Genomic DNA, 13,649 nt, shown 5'->3' on the forward strand with positions numbered 1-13,649 from the left:
AAGTACAATACAAAATTTTACATTTCTTTTTAACTTATTTTATCCTCATCCTCTATTACCTTGAAATTCAATGGATGAGAATATTTTTCCCTTTTAGATGATTAAAAAAGAAGTGTTCCTATATTTCCACATCTTGCTGATGGTCGCATTCTGTGTTTCAATGGTGGTGATCGTGAATGTTGCAGAACAACCTCCGAGGTCGAGAAATGTTGGTTGAAAAATAAAAGCCGAGGCGTTAGTCGAGGCTTATATATTTTGAACAACATTTCGAGACCGAGGGGGTTATTCTACATCATTCACGACAACAAGGACTTTATTTCTATTCTACTAAGCAGCTCTAAAATACGACTGATCGTTTCTCTATATTAAGTCACCACGCTGCGATGATGTTGTTCCATTTAGCACCGAGTGTAAATTTGTTTACCTGTGAATTCGAATAGAGTGCAGACGATTTGGGCTTTCGCCGAATTAGAATTAGCCTTTTATTACTAGTAATTATAAATCTGTTTGTAGCTTATATACATAAATCTTTTAAAATATATAGTAAAAAAAATCAGTTTCCTATTTGACCACTTTATCACTAAAATCACGGAGTTTAAATATGGCGTAGTGAGGTCCATGAAACAGCCCCTCTTACTTTAGAAACCTACTCATCAGTTACTTTTGCAAAAGACGACACATCAATGTGGTCTAAATAAGTATTTCATACTTAAGTCAAATGTACATTTCAACTGCACAGGTTTGATACGTGTTTCTGATCTGATAATTTTTTGATGACGTTCGTGATTTATTGGAGAATAATGTCCGCGGCATTTCTTTGATCTCAGCAAAAATTGTAGTAGAATTATGTTAAAATCGTCAGGGTTCTTCTTTGGCTCTATTATCTTATTAAACATATGTAAATAGATTATAATAAGATGTATTCGATCAATTATTTTTCCCAATTTTGCTTTCAATTTAAGAAGTCTTTTGAAAAAATGTTTTTAGTGGAGGTTTATGCTTGATGAATATTTTTGGAAAATGGTGTTTTTAAAGCAGGTTTGTTTTAAAGATAGGTTTAGCCCCTTTTTTGGTCCCTAGCATTGGGTGTCTTTTAGAATGATGCAACAATTAATCAGTAAAAAACTGTTGTCACCCCTTGCCACAAAAGAGTATTAGTTTTTAAAAGCTATGGGATACAAAGAAGCCACAGGAAGGTTAGGGAATATGTCAATATCCGAATTTCCTCATTTTTATGCAAATATCCATGGATTTTACAGCACATTTTGTTTCAGAAAATATAGAGCACAAGCTCACCTATCTGCCAAATTTATATATTTAATGCACTAGTATCAGGTGCATATTATGAATAAAAATCTCAGATAGGCAGGCTTGTGCTCTATGTTTCCCGAAGTGAAAAGTTCTAAAATTTCACAAAATTCCACCAGAACTGATAAAAGTTGGGAAAATTCCCTATTTCTGCACCACTTTGTGGCCTCCGTCTTAGCTTTGAATTAAAATTAGTCCTGGTTTAAAAACAAACATCATTGTAAGTTCTTAACTACAAACTTTCACAATTGAAACAAAGTTTTAATTTTTACAGCAAATAAGGGGTCAGATTCGGCCGTTTCTATTATACCTTGTCTTTACCAGGAATTCCATTTGAACTTTCTCGTATGATATATATCTAGTCATCATGTGACCAAAACAACAACAACATCACCCCCCCCCCCCCAAAAAAAAAAAAAAAAAAAAAAAAAAAAAAAAAACAACCCACAAACACAAAAAGTAGTGTATATATAATCGAAATGAAAAGATATTAAATGACTAATGTAATATTTTGTTTTGATGTTTGTAGCTGGATCTAACTGCACCATTCAGCAATGTTACACTGATGCTGGAATAAATATAAATAGCAACAGAGGCATGGCACAAAATGTATCCTGGTAAACTGATTTTTTAGTTATCTAAGAGAGAGAGAGAGAGAGGGAGGGGTGAGAGAGATAGCTTTTCATTAGCCCGTGCATATCATATTAAGTCTTTCATAATAAGACTAAACAAGAGGTACTGTGATCACTGAGCTCACTAAATGATACCCCCACCTCCCTTATGATTATTATGGTAAAGTTCATGTTTTGCTCTGGGAAACCCGAAATAAATATCAGTTAAAAAAAAAAGGAATAGCACAATAACATTACGAGTATGTTATAAAAATATTTGATTTCAAGTATCAAATTTTATTCAGTGATATACATGAAGGAGGAGTTATGGATAAGAAATGGATACCCTTCAATACTATAGAAAGAATTGCAGTGTCCATATTTTGCTGTGGAAAACACGAAATATGAGTCCGATTAAAAAGTAAAATAGGAGATTCAGAATGGCACTATGTAACAAAAATTTTACTGATTCTGTGAAAGTCTCATTAAATTTCATTCAGTGGTAAAAGAGGAGTTGCGGATAAGAGATGGGTAGCCCAAAACGTAACAGACGGACCGACGGACGAACAGACAGATGAACGGACATTCTGATCACTATATTCCCTCTAACTTTATAAGCGGTGTGTGTTTGGGGGGGGGGGTATAATAAATTCACAAATATATTTGGTATATCATAATTTCGACACTAAATATTTAACATATCATAGATTAAACATACAGAGCAAATGAAGTTGCTACAATTTATGATACTTTGAATAATTGTTGCTTTTGAATGCTTAATATTCTACATAGATAATCAGGATCAAATTTAAAAGAGATATAGATAAAATTTATGTAGATAAAGACCGGCATTCCCGCTACTAAGTCTAATGAAACACAAATCGGAAGTAGAGTAAAATGAACCTCCAAAGCATCAGCGGTGTGATCACGTGCCATGGAGAATTAAGCATTCCCTGTCGAAATGTTACACCCTCTGTGACCTCGCTGTCAAGATAATGATGAATTGTATTTACTGACAAAATCATTGCATCGACCATAGAACTTAGGAAATGATAAGTTGAAACTTGTTTGTCAATAGCTTGCCTCGTTCTAAAATTTAATTGTGGTTAGAGAATGTTCTTGTGTATCGAATAAACCGGGAGTCACACATATACAGGAGATAAATCTAAGTTTTTGAGCAAGTGTAAGACCCAGTCATATGGGTATACAATTTGAAAACTGTAAAACCAAGAAATCTTGAGAAAATGTTATTTGTCTCACTAATTGTATTTATCGAGACGAGATTATTTGATTTTGTTTTGTTATTTGTTAACTGACAATTTTCTTTGCATGAACTTTCTAGGTAAAGAAAAATGTTTAATATTTATTATTTTTTCAGTGCTACGTTTCATTCACTTGAGAGTTGTTTTGAAAGTCTTCGCAATGCATGTGCAGGAAACTTGCTATATACTATGGCCCAGACCTATCTCCAACAAGCAGGAGCATTATGTGGTAACTAGTAAAGTTTCTTTTTATCACCAGTGATAATAACTTTTGACTAGTGGGACTATGGCTTTCATATTTCACATGTGTATTCCTTGTGACAAGACCTTTTCTTTAGGTACCACCAAATTTGACCTTTTGACCTTGACCTTGGAGTTTGTCACACTTTTACACCAGGATTCCAAACTTTTAATTGAGCCATTTAACTTTTGAACGATTGGTGTTAAAAAAAGGGCTTTCATACTTCACGTATATATTCTTCGTGGCAAGACTTTCCATTGGATACCAACAACTTAGGCTCTTTGACCTTGGAGTTTGGCATACTTTTGAAAAACTTTAACCTCAGCAATAACTCATAAACTGTTGATGCTAGGATTTTCAAACTTCACATATGTACTCTTTAAAACAAGATCTTCTATTGTATACCAACAACTTTGACCTTTTAACTTTATCTTAAAGATTCACCTACTTTTTTTTAAAAATAAAATAGCTTAGGACATAACTTTTGAATTGGAAAGGACTAGGGCTTTCATACTTTACATGTGTAATCCTTGTGACATGACCTTTCATTGGATACCAACACCTTTGACCCTTGGACCTTGCTCTTGGAGTGTGACATACTTATTAAAAACTTTAACATTGGCAATAACTTTGAACGGCAAGGGCTTTCATCCCCCCATATGTAATCTTTGTGACACGGCTTTACTTTAAAAACCAAGAGACATGACCTTTGACCTTGAGTGTGACTTACCTTTTACAAAACGTTAACTTTGGTCATATTTTTTAACAGGTGGTGCTAGAGTCTTACATTTCACATTTGTATTTCTTGTGAGAAGGCCTTAATTACTTTGGATATCAACATTTTTTATTTGCATTTGAGAATTTAATCTTCTCTATATTGCCATACGGGGTCATCAGTGTTTCACAAATACATCTTGTCACTTAGTATATAGAGACGCCACTACTTGCCACTGTTGCGCTGCAAATTTAAACCTATTTTCGGCACTTTGGACCATTGAGCATTAAGGGATCTTTACCGTACCAGTATCCACTGCAACACATGATCTCGGTGTATATGGTCTCATCCGAAGGAACGATCTCCAGTGAAATCAAACCCGAGACTTTAGGATTATAGGATCGATCTTATTTTGCAACTCTTGAACAGGTCTGGGGCCATAAAACTTAGACGAGCTCACTTTTGATCTCATTCTCACTTTTTTTTCTAAGGAATATATAGTGGAAAAGTAAGACTGAGATCAAAAGTGAGCTCGTCTAAGTTTTATGGCCCCCAGGCCAGACTTCTACATATTGAATCAAAATGTAAAAAGGAAAGAGAGAAATCGTTATTTTCTTATGCCTCAATCCTAATTTGAAATGAGAATACTTTAAAGGCATGCAAACTTACGATGTGTAGAAATAACGAAGCAGAAATATGTTCTTCCAACCAACATTTATCAGTATGAAAAGTATCATTAGTTTAACTTTCACCTTTGTATCATATAATATTTATGTTATTGCAGGTGGTTCCAACTGCGATCTAATGCAGTGTTTTTCTGCTGCTGGGTTAGATATTAGTAGTCTTGGAAATGATCCAAAGGACATTAGCTGGTAAACCTTTCTCATGTCTACTTTTTATATGAGATCAATTTTGGTTAAAGTACTGATTTATGAAATTAAGAGGCATGGTCACAGAATTAAGGTCATAAGCAATGTAGTTTGAACATTATTGGGTTCTTCCCTTGAGTTGAAGAATTCCACTTAATGAAGGACCCATGTGCAATACTTTTAATGTCTAAAGAGGCTTTGTTTTCTTCTAAAACAATTTTTGATGAAAAAAAATCTGGAATTTATGTTTTGTAATTTTGTGCATTTTTCTTTGAATAATGCAAAAATTTTCACAATTTGATATCTTATGTCCTTAAGGCAAGCACACAAAGTAAACTTTATCCTCAATATTTATGAAACCAAAGGCAATGGCTCTTGAATAGATAAAAACTTGATATATCAAACACTTTCGATGGGTCATATATGACCCCTGTGGCAGCCAGTGGGTAGAGCCCATATATGACCCCTCTGGCAGTAAGAGGGTTAAACACACATATATATAGCAAAAATTCTTATCAAGAAAGCTTTTTCCATCCTTATAATTTTATTAATGTTTAAAATACGATGCAAAAATATATACTGTAAACCATTTGCATTGATCGCGAAAATTAATCGTCGCGAACTTGTTCATCCCTGGTAAATCGCGAAACAAAGTTGTCGCGAATAAAAGTTGGAGTTGCAGTACCCCCGAATCTTCGATTAAAGGGGCGTAAAAATGGACAACAGATTTTAGTCTGATTCAGACGGATGTTGTACCATACTAGTTTTATAAATATTTTTGAAAATTAGGATTAATGAATTTTTATGTACACTGTATACCTGCCTTATTCCCCGGATATTGTCTTTTTAACCATTTGCCTTCACGTTTATCTTCAATTTGAACAAGATTTGCATCGTATTTCCGGCAATTTATCTATAAAGAGATTTTTGCAGATCATTTTGACAATTTATGTGTCTTTATTTTACACATTTAGTTTTATAAGGAACCTTTTATGAAAGTTCTATAAAGTCTCAATTTTTGCATATAAATAATAAATCTTATTTTGACTTAAGGTAGTCCGATCCTCAGGTTCTGAAAGCCATTCATTGACTTATTGAAAAGGCTCACAAAAATGTCTTTGAATTATCAAAGTAGTGTATTTTTACCGAAGATAATTCTTCAAACTTCACCTCTAAAGTTAATCGTATTAAATATAGAAACTAAATAAATCTATAAAAAAAAATTCATCAAAAAATGCACATAAAAATACCAATTTGAAATTTGATCAACAAACACATTTTAGAAATAATTATAAAAACCATAGGTATCCAGGCTTTTTGAAGAAAATGCTCGATTTTTATACATATAAAGTATTTTATTTTCTTCTATTTAATTACTTTTATCATTTTACAGTACACAATAGTGTATAAAAATTTTCCTATCACTGCAAAACACTATAAATCACTCCTAATTTCATATCATGCTAATAAACATTGGTATTAATAGATAGATTAAAAGAACCTCAATTTTTTTAAATATGTGTTTTTAAAATACTTTTAAGGGGTAAAAATTTCGACTTGTTAGAAGACCTTTCTTAGAGCCTCAAAGAACCTAGAAGCACATTGAGAGGTACTAGTATAAAATTTAAATTGTTGCATGAAAAAATTCAAGCTTCGTTTTGAGACTTTTTGAATTAAATTATGAATTAAAGAGTTATCCTTCCTAGCTGAGAATCGGACTACCTTAAGATTCTGTATTTGAAAATGCATAATTTAAATACCGGTATCAAAATAATTTAGTAATTTTATTCTGTCAGCCCAAGGATAAACAGAAAACGCAGACTGTAAGACCGACAGTTTGAACACACCCTCAAAGTTTTATTTGATTAATTAAAATAAAAGTTCAGTATTTGACATAATTTTTGTCCCCCATTAAAAGTTGAGTATATTAATTTTGGTCTGTCCGTCTTTAGTTCTCTCTGTGCGTAACGCTTTCGTTTCCATGCGATATCTCGAGAAGCTTCTGAACTTTTGCAATGAAATTTTACCCAATAATTTTCTATGGACTAAGAAAGATCCCAATTGATTTTGAGGTCAAAAGGCCAATTTCATAAGTTTAAAAAAAATTCTGTCTGTTTTAACAGTTTCGTTTTTGCAAGATATATCGATAAACTTTTGAGCTTCTGCAATGTTATTTTATACCACAATTTTCTATGACTAAATGAAGACCCTAATTAAATTTGAGGTTAAAGGTCAAGGTCGTAAATTTATACATTTTGTATATGTGTGTGTAAAACTTTTACTTCCAAGCGATATCTCAAGAAGCTTTTGAGTTTTTACAATTAAATTTAATACCATAACCCCCAACCCCTTCTGTCCGTCCCTCCGTTCGGCTGTAATTCTGTCTGTCTGTACACTTTCATTTCCAAGCGATTTCTCGAGAAGCCTTTAAACTTTTGCAATTAATTTCAACATGACTACTCCCTATGGCCTGAAGAACACGCCTGTACATGTATATCTATTTTGAAGTCAAAGGGCTTAGTAGAGGCTAAAGTACCAACACTCGTTTTTTTTTATTTGACAATGTAGAAAGTGATGTAAACATGTATACAATATGTATGTGACTTATTGTTTGCATTTAAGTCCTTGATATGTCAAGTTCGTCGATGGCCGAGGGGAAAGATTCCCCTTTTGCATGCGAAAGTCCCTTGTTCGAATCCCGATTGAGCCTTTTTTAATTTTTTTTTTTAATGAATTACTGAATGATAGTATTTAGCATCTGAAAAGAAGTTATGAGGGATGACGTGTACAAAGACTACAAACTAATACTGTGTGATGAATATTTTACATCAAAAGGACCTTTCGAAGAATAAGCATTCAAATCTTTATATCCGTATTGGAATTTTTTGTTTGCTTCAGTACAAAATTTAACAATTCTGCAAATCCGGGAAAGGGGGGGGGGGTCGACCCCCAAATCTGAGCATCCTCCCCGTTTTTCCTTCAGCGGGGTACACAAATTCTCGGAATTATCTTGTTTTTATTGATTTTAAAAAAATTTCCTCACCTGAGCCTGAAACCAGTTCACTTTTTCCAGAAATAGATTATAACAGCTTCTTCCTCTCCGTTTCCATCCTTTTGGACAAGTCTTAGACTTCAGAACTATTAAATGAGAGTTCAACAACAACAACAACAAATATAGCATATGTATAGCACAGTGGCGTAGCATCGTTTTTGAAAGTGGGGGGACCAGGCAGAGAAAATTTTTTTTTTACTTACCTGAAAAAAGTTGACAAGCAAAAAAAAAGGGGGGGAAAAGTTGCCCAAAGTAGTAAATCCTATTTCGTGGGGGGGGGGGGGGGGGAGGGGGGGTAGGTAGGTAAACTTTTTTTCAGTGTCAACTACTTTTAGTACCAATTCTTATACTACATTTTCGGTACATTTCTAAAAGTGGGGGGGGGGGGGCAAACAGGCTTTGAATTAACATTTCCTATAGTGTAAGTAAGGTTGGGAAAAAAAGTGGGCCCCCCCCCCTGGCCCCCCCCGGATACTACGCCCCTGTAGCATAAAAAATATACATAACTTCCAATGAGGAATCTCTCACCGAAGTAATAATGCAACCCCCCCCCCCCCCCCCCTTTGACTTTTTTTTTTATTTAGAACACCTCTTATTTGTAAAAATTTTTCAGCTTTCGGTGGCTTCGCCCCCGGATCCCCATCAACGCTTTGCTCTGGACCCATTGGGGGCTACAATAAAGCCCCCATATCCCTTATCTTCTACTGCCCCCCCCCCCTTATGAAATTCCCTCGGTCAAGCACTGTAATTAAACTCCCGATATTTAACAAACTTAATTTTACCACATGGAGAAGTGCTTCTTTTTGTTGAACATCCTACATATGTACATTTAGTTTCCAACTTTGTTTCAAATATGGTTTCCTACATAAAAAAGATATGAATAAATGTACTGAGTATATTATGTACATATAACAATATTGTTATTCTGGATCCCATTTTAAAAATCATAATTAAAGAATTAATATACTGCATTTCCTACACATACCTTCAAAGAATGTTTGTATTTCTCAGTTAAACGCGAGAAGTTAAAATGAAGATCGATGATTTCCCTGCTCAGCAATGGAGAATTGAGATCTGAGACCGATCTGAGATTTTTATCTGCCAGCATGCAGTTGATGGAAATCAGCAGCAAAATCGTCAAAATCATTACTAGTATTTCTTTCTCTATACTAAATTCAAATTACTATAGAACTTCTTCGTATCCTTTGGTGTAATAAATTTGCATGTGGGTATTAAATACATCTACTTGTATACATGTATATACAGTTCGTGCTCGTCCTCGTTAACGTGATCAACATGTGCGTGTTACCATGCACAAAAAAACCATAAATATATCCTCAGATACCGTTTTCCTGTATGTAGACCTAGATAACATGCATGACTTGTATCGTAGGAATAAAACCAAAGTTCTGATCAATACAGTACTGAAAACGGGGTTAAATTTAAAAGAAAAATCAATATTGTAAATTGTGTGGATCTTTAGCTCTCAGGCATCTTTTAACCATGTAAAAGCTACAGGACATTTGCATGAAAAATCACAGACGTCGAAATTAATGCAACAAAGTATGCACCCTTTTATGCCGAGTGTGAGGCGTGAAAGTTATGGGCATAACACCTATACTCAGACTTGTGTATTGCATGATAGTTGAATATTCTGAATGGAATTTCACAACCAGTGCATGAGGGTGGGCTGTTCTGTATTTACATATATATATTTATTTTTGTAACCTGAAAATAAAATTAAATGTTCATAAATTTTACTTACTGCTATATGTAAGTGTTGCAGGATATTCATAGGAGAATATAGTAATATGCCTGCAGGCTATTTTCAAACATTAATAATTACCCTGGGTTTACAGTGCTATCGAGTCTTTGTGTGGCTTGGCTGCCTTGGGTTTGGCAACTTTCTTGGCTTTAGGCTTCTTTCGGTCTTGGGTTTGTCTCCAAGTTTGAAAGAGCCACTAGCGCCTGTGCCCTTGGCTTGCTTCAGAGCACCCTTTTTGACACCATTCTTCAGGGCCATCTTCGGGTGGGCGTTGATGAAGTTAACATCGTTGCCCACTTTGTAGTTGGCCATGATGTATTTAAGAATGGCCTGTCGGGATGAGCCACCCCTTTCTTTCAGAGATGCAACGGCAGCGCTGATCATGTCAATGTACTTGGGGTGGGCAGCAGGCACCTTAGGCTTTGCGGCCTTCTTCTTGACTGGGGACTTTGCTGGTGCGGCAGTATCGGCCATGGCTACTTACGGGTGTAAAACGTCGACTTACTTCTCAGGAACTGTGAACAGTGAAATAGTCAGTGAAATAGTCAGGTCACACGCACTTGCTGTTTACACCGTGCGCGGAACGCCTAGAAAACATCCAGTGTGTCGAGACGACTGTAATTTTGATCCTGCATGTGTGTTTCAATGTGGGTATTTGCATCCTTGCTGCAGCTTAAAGAAGGAACTTCATCCCAATATGCCATAAATCTGTCTATCATTCTATCTATTCACATTTTTAGATTGTTCTTATTGCAGTGTTCAAATTCAACAAAATAGGCCCCCAGACAGTCACGATTGAATTTCCCAAGTTAAATTGTTCACTTGAGAGGCAGAATTCAGTAACGATATCTTAATTTTTCTCAAAATACACATTTAAGAATGCTAATTTGATTTCCCTGGCCTATAAATATAATCAGTTCCCCCCTCAAACTACGAGAAACACTCAACTAAGGACTATGTACTGTAACTACACAGTGTTATGCCTGTACTAAACTGGCGCTGTGTGACTCTGACAATGACAAAATGTTATTAGTCAGCTGTACAGTGTATAAGATTTTTGTAAAATAAAACGAGTTTTATACTTACCTGTCTTAATACATTTCTTATCTAGTGTACTGGCGAAGAGTAACCCCTTCAACAATGCAAAAACAAAATACATTACCCATTAGGTTATCTTCACAGGACATGAAAGCTGAGAGCATGAGAAAAAGGTCTTCATATATAAAGTGTATTTCAGGGGAAAATTTGAGAACAAGAAAAGAAACCCATTGCATGTTAGCAATTCATTATATTAATACATTTGTATTTATTATTTCGACGCAAAATGTACCAGGGTCATATTGGATATGTATATATTATGTTATGAAATAAATAAATATATGAATCCTAGTGTTTCACACGTTAGCCTATAAAAATGTCATCTCGCTTAACATTTTGCTTTTTATGTGTGTGCATTTGTTTGTTTCCCACATGGATGAGGACCAAGATTCATCACATTATTAAACCATGCTGGTTTTTAGAAATAGATGTTTTTGTTTCTTTTGAAAAAAAATAACCATGTCAATGTTGTTGTACCTTGTGTTGGCTTTGGATGCAAATATAATAAAGTGAAGAAGAACCAAAAAGAAAAAAAGACAACTGTGAATTTATATATAAATTTATTGATGAAAGGGTCAAATGTTGAGGAAAAATCAGCATCTAATCACTTCAAGGAATATGAAGTTTATGACAAGAAGGATAACTCTTGCTTCCTTGTCAGAGTAGAATTGACCAGAAGAGTTGTGTGCAGAGTTGTATTTATCTATTCATTTTTTTTAAAAGTCTCTTTGATCAACAAGTCTTAGAAAGCTGTAACGATAGCTAACCCTATGCGTTGTTTAATTTGCTGTGTGTACTTGATGTGTCTTTGTAGAATATCATATGCATTTTAACAATTAGGGGAGGGGGGGGGATGTTTTCTCTCTCAACCCGGCCCCCTCTTTGAAAATCAGAAAGGAGACATGGTATAAAATGTAAATCAATTATATTCGGATTATAGGAACATAAAAAAATAATTACTGTTTTGTTTTCCCTACCCTGTGAACTAGTTCTTGCAGGACTAGCTATGTTATGCCCCATTCCAGCAACATATATTTGTTGACAATTATATAATTTAACAAAGAACTGTTATTAACACACACGTTTCTTTTTACACGTCTGTTTAGAGGCATCTTTTCTAAGAATTTGGGTGGCCGTGAAAACAGGCAGTTTGTTGTTGCTTCTTCAAAAGCAAATGCTCATAGGGGTATCTAACCACCGAATCCGTAGAGGGTACGTCCTTGTCTCTTCAGGGCATAGACAACGTCCATGGCTGTGACAGTCTTCCTCTTGGCGTGCTCTGTGTAGGTGACAGCATCACGAATGACATTCTCAAGGAAAACTTTCAGGACACCACGGGTTTCTTCGTTAGATGCAGTCCAGAGATACGTTTGACTCCACCTCTGCGTGCAAGACAACGGATGGCGGGTTTGGTAATACCCTGGATGTTATCTCTCAGGACCTTCCTGTGACGCTTAGCGCCCCCCTTTCCAAGACCTTTTCCTCCTTTACCACGTCCAGACATAGTTCAGCTCTCAGTAGATAATCTTCTGAAATGTTCTAACACGACGGGAATCACGGTATATATAGCAGTCACTACACGACGCGCTAGAAACTACAATGTCTTGAAAACTCGGCAAGTCCCGAAAGCACACTGAAAGCCACAGCGCGATTGGTTTACGCTCTGCGCGCCTTACATATGTTTTTGTTTACATTTGTATGCCCTTGAGCTGCTACTAAACCGTGTCCCATATTTTTAAGCCATCATAAAAATCAGCCTTTCCATATTTTATCGTTCAATATTAAGATATAATTCAATTTTTCGATTTTTTAAATATTTATTGATAGGAATTTTGTTACTTTTTTCTTTGTTTGGTTGGTTTCTTTCTTTCTTTTTTATTTATTTATTTATTTTATTTATTTTTTTTTTTAATCCGAGTATTACATTAAAACCAATAATCTGAATTAAACCTGACACCACTATATACATATTTAACGAATGTATCATAAAAAACCCAGAAAGAAACAGACAAACAAAAATGAAATAAAATTTTATAGGTTTTTTTTATAATCAATGTATAAAGGGTTAAATCACAATTCTTGAATGTAGTTCAATCAACTAACTTTGTTATAGTATTTCCTTTAAAAGCAGCATTCAATGTTTTATTGTTTGTACTCTCTCTCTCTCTGTATCCGAATAAGCAAGATGCATTCACATTTCTACATATTAATTGACTAATAAATACACATAATCTGTCATTTGTACGTGAAATACACAAGAGACATACGTGTGTTTTCCTTCATATTCATGGTTCTTTTGATGAATCAATGTTATCAGATCTATGCATTTGTCTTATGTCTACACCGCTGAATGAATGTGTGTAAGGGTGTTTTTATTTTATTTTTTCGCGTGTGTGCGAGACACTCGCTTGTTCATTAACAATAATACGACTGCAAACTGTCGTAATTTTAGCCGGTATATTTCTGTGCATATTCTCCGAAATACAATAATTTTTATTCTATATTTCCCCAGTAATATCCTGACCTTATTCAGAGGTTTCTTATGTGAAAACCGAAGTAGATCTACCCTGTGTTTTATAATTTATATTTATTGTTACGTTTCTTTGGATTGCATGAAGGCATCTTTTCTAAAGATTTAGGTGGCCGTGAAAACGGCCGTTTGTGTTTGTCTGAGACAAGGATAGGCTTAGGCTCTCTCGCCACGGATACGTCTGGCAAGCTGGATATC

At 34.9% G+C, this 13,649-nt stretch overlaps 1 long non-coding RNA gene and 2 pseudogenes across 1 annotated transcript; all 3 read right to left on the reverse strand.

Annotated features, from left to right (window-relative positions):
* Window positions 1-5,828: 5,828 nt before the first annotated feature.
* LOC134278597 (uncharacterized) lies at window positions 5,829-8,924 on the reverse strand. The gene is made up of 3 exons (XR_009994543.1): window positions 8,841-8,924; window positions 8,050-8,144; window positions 5,829-5,919 (listed from the first exon to the last, which is right to left on the reverse strand). It is a non-coding gene; the product is annotated as an uncharacterized LOC134278597 (long non-coding RNA).
* A 987-nt stretch (window positions 8,925-9,911) lies between these two features.
* LOC134276701 (histone H1-delta-like) lies at window positions 9,912-10,334 on the reverse strand (annotated as a pseudogene).
* Window positions 10,335-12,075: 1,741 nt separating this feature from the next.
* LOC134279219 (histone H4-like) lies at window positions 12,076-12,615 on the reverse strand (annotated as a pseudogene).
* Window positions 12,616-13,649: the final 1,034 nt, after the last annotated feature.

The sequence above is a fragment of the Saccostrea cucullata genome, unplaced genomic scaffold (assembly GCF_032062105.1).
Source record: "Saccostrea cucullata isolate Sc308-1 unplaced genomic scaffold, CSIRO_AGI_Scuc_v1 ctg15272, whole genome shotgun sequence".
In the NCBI taxonomy this organism is placed as follows: domain Eukaryota; kingdom Metazoa; phylum Mollusca; class Bivalvia; order Ostreida; family Ostreidae; genus Saccostrea; species Saccostrea cuccullata.